At 33.5% G+C, this 11,374-nt stretch overlaps 1 long non-coding RNA gene across 1 annotated transcript; it reads left to right on the forward strand.

Moving 5' to 3' along the window:
- Nucleotides 1–3,736: 3,736 nt before the first annotated feature.
- On the forward strand, nt 3,737–8,660 carry LOC129222651 (uncharacterized). Its single transcript, XR_008580594.1, has 3 exons — nt 3,737–3,871; nt 3,991–4,108; nt 8,545–8,660. It is a non-coding gene; the product is annotated as an uncharacterized LOC129222651 (long non-coding RNA).
- Nucleotides 8,661–11,374: the final 2,714 nt, after the last annotated feature.

An 11,374-nucleotide genomic window follows, 5' to 3' on the forward strand; every position in this document is an offset into this window, starting at 1 on the left:
TTTTTTTCTTCTCCTTCAAAAACTTGGAACTCTATCACATTTGGGTTATACCCTCAAGAATTTCTGGACATATTACGTATGGGATTGCATACATATATTGCGCATAACAGATTACTGGGAGTGTACCCTCAGAAAAATTTCTTTTTCTGAATAAATAGGAACATTACTGTAGATCAACTAAAACAGATCAACTTAGTAAGGCGGAAATGTTTAAATTGAGCACGGGTCTATAAATTTTTGCCTCCCCCCCCCCCACAAAATTCTGTAGGGCTCCTGCTCACAGGCCAGCAGTGTATAGTTATAACATTAAAATAACTTAATGCTAGTTTTTTCAATTTCTTGGTCTATTGGACCCTTTAAGGACGTGACCCCCCCCCCCCCCCCCCGTCACTGCGGGCATGCAGATCCAGGCCTGTGGAAGGGAAATGATTTTGAAAAAACTGGTCTGTTCAATGGTTTACAAACATAAAGCGAGTACATAAACATGGATTCCAACTATATTTGCTTGCAACTTAAGTTGACTATGATGTCAACACGCGCGGAAGAAAAAACGAGTTAACAGATAAAACGTCACAGTTACTAACGAATAAGAGGAGGTCGCCACCTGTCTGTCAACTGCTGTTTGATTCAAATGGATAAAACACCCCTCGTTGCTTCGTTGGAAAAATGAAAATATTTAACGATTGACTGAAATTAAGACAAAAAAAAAGGTTACATATGCGTGAGTTTAACTAACTAATCCGATTTCTAAAGCGAAGAGCATAATTTCACCCAAATATCGGACAAGGCGCTAGGAACTATTTCCTTCACTTGGCCTCAGCTCATTTCTCCATTGCCAAGTAAGCTTGCAGTCGAGTATAGTCAGATTTTGTTGACCTTGGAAGTTTGATGTCATTGGAAGGGATTGGAATGAAAGAAAAATAATTAATTCAATGTTTCAATTTTAATGGCTTTGTTACCTTGTGATTTCTGTCTGTTCAATTTTATTATTGCACTTATTTAAGCACTAAATTAAATTAAGAACAGTGAACAGTCTATGCTTTTTTTTTAATAGGGATATCCCCCAGTAATTTATAACTGTTAATTTAATTAAGTTCAATTAACAGCAAACTACAAATATCTATACACTGCAATGACAGATGCCTGCTGGCTGTAAAGTTTGGGAAAACCTGCTCTTTATGGCAGGGGCGGATACAGCTTCTTATTTTGGAGTGGGTCATCATTGGAAAAGGAAGAGCTTGAAGGTTACACTACCTCAAAAATGATCAAACGATAAAAAAAAATTATTGCCTATTTCAAAACTAAAAACTAGTCTAAACACAGCGAAAAAGTTTCATTATTTTAGTTCAAATATTTAAAAAGTTATGAGTGGTTTTAGGTCATGCTTGCTGTGTGTTCTTATGCAAAAGAAAAACTTCAAATTGATTTTTCTCAATGATTGTTTTTCTGTGTTTTCAAGTCATAAGAATCCTTAAGGATTTTTTTCTACTAACGATACACAGTTTTAAAGTAACACTTTTTGCACTTAGGATATTTCAACAAAACTGTGCATTGGATAATAATGAGTAATTTATTATTACTCATTAATTGATTATTCAATTTTAATTGAGTAATTTATAATTTGAGTAATTTATAAATTACTCAAATGTTTAGAGCATGTTAAACCTTTAAAAACCAAATTTGAAAAAATAAAAAAATATATGATTTTTTACATAATAAATCACAGAAAATTTTCTAATAAACACAAAAGCAAATCAGTGCACAGATTTTTAGACATTATGATTGTGATCGTTAAGCGAAAAGCTTTTTTTTTACGTTAGTTTAAAAACAAAAAAACCTTAGGAATTTAAAAAAATTTTGAAGTTTCCTAAATTTTTTAAATTTAAAAAGTAGGCAATATTTTAGAATTTTGAGAGTTAATTTTTGAATACAAAACAAATATGCATGTTATGGCTTCAAAAAAAGATAAAATTAACTTAAATTTAAAAAAAAAAGTTTGAAAGGTACTGTGACCCCTCAAGTGCAATATTGCGCTCAATTAAGGGGTTAGGGGAGGGGAGGCATTTTTTGAAGAAATGAACTCCAAAATACAGCCTAAGGCAATATTTGGTCACTTAGGGGGAAGGGTCATGCCTCCCTCCTATGGATCCACACTTGCTCAATATACCTAATGTCGCTTCTCTGCTTTTCCAGTCTCTCTAGTAACTGAATTGTGTTTTCAGTCATAATTTCTTTTCAGGAATAGATTAAGAAAATAATCATACGAAAATGAAAAAAACTTACTACAAAGCACAACTTCCCCTTGGGAACTTTCGATGACGGCTCGAGGGCTCACATCTGGCCGTTTTCTCAAAACCTCATCCAGAAGCAGGAAGTATGGCCACTTTACATTGCCTGCTCCAGATCTGGACACAAGATCTTTGTGGTGCCTATATGTTTTTTTAAGACTTCTCCACTTATCATCACACTGGGTACCAGTTACCTGATAGCCCAGTGTATTAAAATTTCCTGCTATTATTCTCCAAACCTATAAATAAATCGGATACCAGTTAAAAAATTAAGTCGACAATGTGTTACGATGGAAAAGGTACTTAATAAAATGCAAACTGAAATTTAACAATAAGCTTAGTTCGTTTTAGCAGAGATAATATACTACTTCAACAGGAAATAAAAACTCGGTGAAAACATTACACTAACTCAATTGCATGAATACCAAACAATAGCTTTTGAGAAATCCAACCATAGCAAAAAAAAAAAAAGTGAGAACTTTTAAAAAGTTTGAGCAAGAAGTGTTAATTGGCATTTAAATGAAATTTGAGGTAAATTAATTCGAGCTGCGTTTTTATTATTTTTTTTCAATTAAAAAGCAATAGGTACAATAGTATTTTCCAAAGCAAGTTCAAAAGCGTTTTATAACGCATGGCGATCATTTATTAAATTGGCTTGTAAACACAAGTAATTTAAGAAAGTTGTGACTTACTTGATTTGCTTTTAAGTTGGGGTCCGTAAATTTTTTTTCGCACGCTTTAAATTCGGCCACCAACAAATGGACCATTTCTGAAGTCCAGTTGATGCCGTGGCCGTGGTCATCTCTATTTTTTTCTTTTTTTTCAGAAGAATCGCTATTTGTGTGCTGTTGAGTGTGTGCCCTGCAGCTCTCTTCATCGAGAAATAACTGGTGACACACACTACACACAAAAAATCTCTGTTCGTGCTCTAAATCCATTTTTAGCGCAAGATAGTACCGTTCTTTCAAATCGCAAATTTAAATCCCTGTTTTTGCGCTAAAACAGTATTCGACCGGTCACGTGACGAATTCGCCCGGCGAAAAAGCGCGGTCGCTCTGGTCGCGACCGATTTCACCACGACCGGAGTTTATAAACACGGGTCGGTTTCGTTCGGTCTCAGCGAAGAGAGTTTATAAACACTCCTGGTCTCGATCGGTCGATCGGTTGCGACCGGTCTCGAGTTTAGAAACGCGCCCGCAATGAATTGATTCAAAATTCAAATCAGCGAGTGTCAAGACTCCATAAGTTTGTTGACATTTTGTTTATTGGTATTATTTATATGATTTTAATCCTTTTTTTTTTAATGAAATGAAAGTTTGACAAAATTAGTTTGAAATTATTTTCTTGAACTTTTCAGTTTATACTTTTCATTCTTTTTTATTCCTCACTATGAACGAATATAATGTGTACTTCTATATAACTTTCTGAGGAAGTATTTACTGTTAGTCGCAATGCAATAATTTACTTGTATCTTGTATTTCATGAATATTAAAAACACTCTATTATCTTTCTTCATTTAATTTATATTTTCAATAAGGTTTTAGTGCTTGAAAAGCTAAGTTTCGAGTTTAATTGCATTAAAGGTAAAAATACCTATGTTTAACAAGTAACTATATAATCTTAAGTGTAAAACTAAGCTATCAAACGTAACTTGAGATCGTTATTGTAATTTGATGAACCATTCTCCATTTCAAATTTTCAGAAAACTGAATAGCAGTTCCATATTTGCAGAAAAATGCTGAAAATGTCTTGCCCCTTAAGAATTCCAGTCGGAAGGCACCAGGTGCCCATACGCTAATCTAAGCCTGAAAATAAATTAGGTAAGATAAGTAATTTGTACTTTGAAAAAAAGCATTGACTAAAATATTCCCTGGTTCTCATCCCAGGTAACCCAATTTTTGATTTTAGTAGTTGAAGTTTTTAATTTCGTTGTTTATGAAGTTCATTTATCATTATAGTTAATTACTAACTAATATGGAAATTTTTATCAGATGCATTTTTCTTTTAGGCAGTTTTATCACATATAAATATGATACATTACAAGTTATAGTGATAAACTATATGCTAAAATATTGTGGCAATAACATTTTTAAAGTTTTGTAGAAGAAAATATTTCATATTCTAAGTTCTAGTCTATGCTACAACATTGGTTTACAGATGTTCAATTTGTATTGATCTTCCCTTTTATTTTGAGGTGCAATTATAATACTGTGTAAAACGTTAAAAATGTAAAGAAGGTAAGTTCTACTCAGGGGCCATAGTAAAGTCAATTGGGGGAGAGGGGAGTGAAAACACTTTAGAGAATGTCAAGACTCGCTATTTACTTTCAACTGCCAACAGATTAGCACTGCTCGGGAGTTTCAGTCGCTAGGTATTATTTTAAGGAGCTAAATGCATTCGTATATAGTGTTCAACTACTTGCTTTGCAAACATTAGTTTCTTTAAGAAAGGATGCATAAAACATGGAAGCAATGTCCCGGCGTGGCGCCAGGCTTTGAAAATCAATGCTCTCTCTGTGTTCCCACCCAAAGTCGGGGGGGGGGGGTCAGAACAAGAGCAAGTTTACAAATGTACTGCGTATTACTTACAAATTACTGCATATTTTCTCGACCCCCAGTTTCCAGGGTTGTCCTATTTTGTCCACCCTGGAAAAAAAACGTCCCGGACAAAATGTCATTTTGTTCATTTTTTCGGTAAACTGAAAGTTTTTAGTTAAAAGTTTGAAGTTTAAAAATACAGTATATAATTATAGTATTGAAAATTATATAGAAATAGTAATTATATAGATTCTTCCTATTAAAGTAATATTTTAATGTAAAAATAGCATACATAAATATGTATAAAATATTTTTCAATCAATTGTTTGTAAAGTGAAAATGAAAAAATTAAGATGTGTTAAAGTTTATGCAAGTGTTTTATATAAATCAAATGAATGTTAATAAGTTATAATGTATGTAATAGCATTTATAAAAACAAACACATCAGCTGTACATTTTTATGTTTATCTGATTTGGAGGTTTATTGCCCATAATATTTTTTAATTTATCAAATTAAAATGTAGAAATAAAAGTTTTTAAAGGTTGGAGTCTGGAATCTCTAGGGAAGGAAAAAAAAAGAGATATAGAGGTTTCGAGTTATTGGGATTTTGAAAAAATAACAAATAATTCTCACAATGACATGTAGATGTATCACATTGCATAAACGACAAAGATTAATAATTCCTTTTAGCACTTTACTAAGTTTTAAATACATTTACATACCCATTTTAATGTGATGGCAATAGCTGGGAAATCTAATTTACTGGGAAAGAAAAGAAAAAAATTATTAAAAGAAAAAGTCCTTAATCGAAGTCTGCCTTCTAACAGAGTTCTTTTGAATCTGCACAGTTTTTTCTAATGCAGCAATTGCACCAAATGATTCTGCTCCAATATTGTCTGTTGTTTCAAGAAATCACCGCAGCAATTGCACTGCGTTCTCTGCTTCTCTTATGGAGACTTTCTCAAACTCTTGTGGTTGTTCTATTTCTTCGTCAGAAACCTCTGCAGTTACACTTGAAACAATTTCTGCATCTGTTAGTGTACCAGATGTTTGAAGTTCATTGTCTACGTTTAAAAAATCCTCGAATAAAAGGTCAGTCTCATATTCTTTTTGTACTGACACCCATTCATCTGGATTTAAATTTTCCACTTCGATTGTTTGATTGACGGAATCCACACCCTCCTTTTCACTAGCAGGAAAATCTGCTTTGATAAAACAGTTTCTTACGGTTGTCTCGGTAACATTTCTCCATGCAAAATCAGCCATTCTCATAGCTTGCAAAATGTTAATTGAAAAATTGCATGTTTTACCTTCAGCAATGCTATCCAGAAGCTTACGAGTTGCGCTCTATAACCTACTTTGAAGCTATGGATAATTCCCTGTTCGAGTGTCTGCAATTTCGACGCTGTTTTTGGGGGCAAAAACTTCATAGTAATGTTTTTCAGAGTTGGAAGACTAACGTGAGCATTGCAATTATCGATGAAAAGGAGAATGTCTTTTTTCTTTTGACATTTTTCTATCAATCTCCTTCAGCCAGTCGGAGAATATTTTGTTGGTCATCCAAGCTTTTGCATTGGCTTTATAGGCCATTGGAAAAGACTTCACTTTCGTAAAGCACCTGGGCTTCTTCGAATATCCTATCATAAGGGGAGGGAGCTTTTCTTTCCCACTTTGATTTGCAGCCAGGAGCACGGTAACACGAAGCTTACTTTGCTTGCCCCCTCTGCTTTCTTCTCCTTTGAATACAGCAGTTTTGTTAGGCAAGCACTGAAAGAACAATCCAATTTCGTCAGCATTATACACATCATCTGGTTTGTACTCTTTTAGAAGAGAAGGTAGTTCTGCGAGCCACTTTTCACAGGTTTGTGGATTGACGGAAGCATTTTCAACGCAAAGTTTCTGAAAAACGATGTGTCTCTTTTTAAAGTTTTCCAACCAACCGTTGCTGTCTTTAAATTCATTTTCTGCCCCCAGTTCTTTTGCAAAATCTTCTGCTTTCTGCTGCAACATGAGTCCACTCACAGGAATGTTCTCCAACATTCCTGTAAGTGAACTGTGAGATCGCGGCATTGAATAAACCATTTTCGTACACATTCCTCTACTTCAGGATAAGCTGATTTTCGAATTTTCATTTTTTTACAATGTCCTTGATCATAGTTTTTTTCTATAACTAGATGGTTTTTTATTATTGTTGACAGTGTACTGGTAGCTATTTTAAATTTAGCAGCAATTTCAATTTTCTTCATCAGCAGCCAGACAGACAATCAAAGATCTTCTATAATCATCATTGGTGTTTGAGGCGTGTCAAATATGTTTGTTGTCCTCCAAGTTCCCATTCAAAATCAATACCTTGGGGGGTGCTGGGTCAGGGGTTGCTTGGCTTCTGGTCTGGATTTTAAAAAAAAAACTGCTGTCTTCAGGGTCCCATCCTACCAGTTAAACCACGTTTTGTGGTAAGGGGAATCCTTTTGGGTCTAGTGTACTATCACTGTTCTATTTCTCTTAAGTAGTGAAATATTTTCAAAATTACTATAAAATATGATTATACTAATAAGTTTTATTCTATATACCTCTTTTTAAGTTTGAAGCTATTTAACATTTTGAATAAAGCAAACTTATTTCAAAATTTGTAACACAGGGAACAAATTAATTTCTGGAAAGGTTTTTTAATTTACAAAATGAGAAAAAAGAATATTTGTATGAAGTGAGTTTATGAACACATACTCTGAAATAATGTGCCTTACTGTTTAGGTAAAAAACTTATATGAAAAATCACCATAGTATAAAGTTTTGCTATTGGGACATTTTACGGTATTTGTGACATATGGGCGTCCGTAACAAAACTTGTTAAAAGTTTAAAATCAAAAAAGCACATTTCAAAAAACATGAACAAATAAGCATCAAAATTACAACTTTTATCGTTGTGGACTCTACATTGAATTTTTCATCAATAGTGACTTGAACTGAATTTCAAGCCAAATTGGTTCTTGGGACAAATGGGCTCATCTGTAATACAGCTAAATATTTTCAAAGATATTTTTTTTTTTTTTTTTTTACATTTCACTCTTTGGATCTTCAACTTCTCAAAACTTTTGAAGGAGTGTACTAAAACTCACTTCTTACCCTTATTTAATCAAAGGCGTCCTACTGTCGTATTTCTTTCGAAAAATATCCGGCGTATGCCTTTGAACCTATCCGTAATATCTTCTAACATTGTCTGAAATTGAGATTTTGGCACTTTAACTTCGAAAAAAGTCTGATGGAAAGTTCTGGTTCCGATCCCCTGAGTAATGAGAGATGGGCTGTGATTGTATTTTCAAGACTTCAATGGTGAAAGAATTGCATGTAAGAGCACTCGTTCTTTTAACACCGTCAAAAACTAAAATGGCTGTTTTTTGGAACTTAAATATCGAAAATATACCTGAAGAAAGTTCCTTTATCTCGACTCAAGGAGGGAGCAATCGCCCCCATTGTATTCATCCTTGATGATTTTAATTAAAAAGTGTAAGTTAAAAAAATACAAGTTGTGAAAATAACGATTCTCGTGTCTGTAACAGTGATTAGAAGAAAAGTTTCTTTAAAATTTTTATTTATTCATTTTATGTTACTAAATTGAATATTTTCTAATCTCACCTATAGTGTTATGCTATTCTAAAATAAGTTTCTTGATTATTGAAATTTGGTATATTTTTGATTAATTTTATAAATTTGGTTACAGACTCTACAAAACATTTTGGACTGTTTCAACATTCGTTCATTTGGCAACTGTTTCAACACAGCTCTTACCCAAATACTTGAACATCCTGCACAGAAAAAAAGACTAAGAGTAAGCCCTTTAAAAGTAATTACAACTTATGCTTTAAAAAATTATTGACTTTCAGAAGAATTTGGACTACACAAGTGTATAGGGGAGAGTCCGGGCACATTGGTCTGCTTCTCTAATTTCCTTTTTTTTTTCCTTTCAACTCTTCATGAAATAAAAGAGGGAGTTTTGTTTTCTGCCGTCAGTTTCCTTTAAATATTTGTCATCATCCCAGAAAACGTTCAATTCATTAGTCTCAAACTACATGTGGTTATCAAAATAATGGGAACACTTGAGATTTACAAAGAATTCTTTATTTGTATGGTGTAGGACCACTTTTGACATGTAATACAGCTTGGATTCGCCAAGAAATCGATTCATACAAGTGTTGAATAGTGTTCAGCGGAATTTTGTACCATTCTTCATGGAGATATTGTAAAAACATTTGGAGAGACGCTGGAAGAGGATATAGATTCCTTATCAATTGCTCAAAAATAGACCATAACGGTTCAATTATATTAAGATCAGGTGACAGCGCTGGTCAAGGTAGATGCTTAACTTCATCCTCATGTTCATCAAATCATGATTGGACAAGTCCTGCTGCATGGATAGGTGCATTATCATCTTGGAAAATTCCATGTGCTTCAGGAAGCAAAGTTTGCATTATGGGAGGGATCTGGTCAGCTAAAATGTCTCTATACTTCTCCCCAGTCTTCCTTCCTTTTAGGGTTACGACTGGGGCCGTGCTTAGGGGTTGGCAAACTGTGCTAAATTGCTAGTGAAATTTTGAGTAAAACCTATCATTTCTAATAAATTCAAGACAATGCAAAAAACTGACTTTTACAAAATTATCATTAGATACTTGGTCTGTTCCACCATAAGCATATATTTTTTGCATAAATTAGGAAGAAATAGCCACAACAGTTGATTTTATCAGTGAAACTATTGAACAATGAAGTAGTATTGTAGTTGTTTAGACTCTGTAAACAATAATTCAAACAATACTCAAATATGACAAATATGTAGAGTTCATAACATGCTCATAAAATGGCAGTTCCTTTAGTAAATAATTCTTTAAAAAATATTTTTTGCCTTTTAATAATTATTTTGGTGTGTAAATCTATACTACTATTATAAAGAGGAAAGATTTGTTTGTGTGTTTGTATCGTATAGGCTCTAAAACTACTGGACCGATTTTAACCATTTTTTCACCATTAGAAAGCTACATTATCAGGAATTATAATAGGGTATAATTTATTTCAAAAACAATTAGTTTAAAAAAGTTATATAATGTTTTATGTGATTTTTAGTGCTTTTTACCCAACAGACCCTGAACCAATTGCACCAGATAAACCCTCATACAATAACACCTTCACTGTCCTGATTAACTGGTTCAACTAAGTTCTTAATATTAAGTTCCTAATTTTTTCTTCTATTTACAATTATACAGCAATTTAACCAAAAATGTTGAATTCATTTTTTTCTGTAAGTAAGACTTAATTCTAAAACGTTTTGAGCTTATTTATCATTGATTTTGCGACGAAAAGCGTAAGCTTTCTGTTTTTCGCATGGCCAAGAAATTTTCTGCAGCAAGAGGTCCCATTTAATCCAGCTAAGCAGAGAACTTGGCAAACAATTTCAGGTGAAAATCAAATATAAAAATTTTCACTTAACTCTGCAGAAACTTTTACAGCACTCAAATGTGTGAAATACACCGCCAACTCAGTCATTTCCAGCCGAGGACTGCAGTTTCGTGCTTATTAGCACTCATCAGCCCGGCATAGGAAAGTGACTGAGCTGGAGATGGAACACCTTTTAAGGAAGCCAAGAGTGCGAAACAAACTGGTAGCTAATATAGAATTAGCAGACCAGACGAGTGACCGAAGCAATGGTTTGGTTCAACTCGAAGATTGAACGCAAGGCAAGGTATATTCAGTAAATTACCGCCCATTAGCCAGGGCTAAAGCAGAAATTCGTGAAATACACCACCAGCTCAGTCATTTTCAGTCGAGAACTGCAATTTCGTGCTTATTAGCACTCATCAGCTCGGCATAGGAAAGTGACTGAGCTGGAGATGGAACACCTCTTAAGGAAGCCAAGAGTGCGAAACAAACTGGTAGCTAATATAGAATTAGCAGACCAGACGAGTGACCAACCCTGGCTAATGGGCGGTAATTTACTGAATACTCAAATGTGTATTTTTTATAATTTTTGCACTTGAAATCTCCGATCATGCTTTGTCAACTTTGCCAGTTGATCTTTTCTTACCTTGTTTTCGGTCCAATTCTTTTCTTTGAAGCATTTCATCAAGCACTTTACTATAAATTAACTAATTTAGAGACGTTTCAAACCAATTTACCTCTGCTGTGAGTAAAAAATTCAAAATTCATCCAAATACAAAATTTCCAGATTACTGATACCGACATTTAAGATTGATAAGAAAACAAAAATACAGAAGGCTTTCTGATGTCTTCAGAAACTTTTCACAATAGAAATAGTTTTTTTCTTTTTTTTTTTTTTTTATCTTTTTAAGAATTTGGAAGTTGTATTTTTGGAGAATAAAAATACTTTTCAAAAACATTTATTCAGTTGCGGAAAACATTTCGTACACCAACATACTCATTAAATGCATAGGAAATCATGAAAAATATATTAGTAATTTAATATGATTCGGTTAATGTAAAAAACACACCATGCTAGAATTACTAAGCATTGTATGTATTAGTTTTTATGACGTTTTCAGCCT

This window comes from Uloborus diversus, chromosome 5, assembly GCF_026930045.1.
Source record: "Uloborus diversus isolate 005 chromosome 5, Udiv.v.3.1, whole genome shotgun sequence".
In the NCBI taxonomy this organism is placed as follows: domain Eukaryota; kingdom Metazoa; phylum Arthropoda; class Arachnida; order Araneae; family Uloboridae; genus Uloborus; species Uloborus diversus.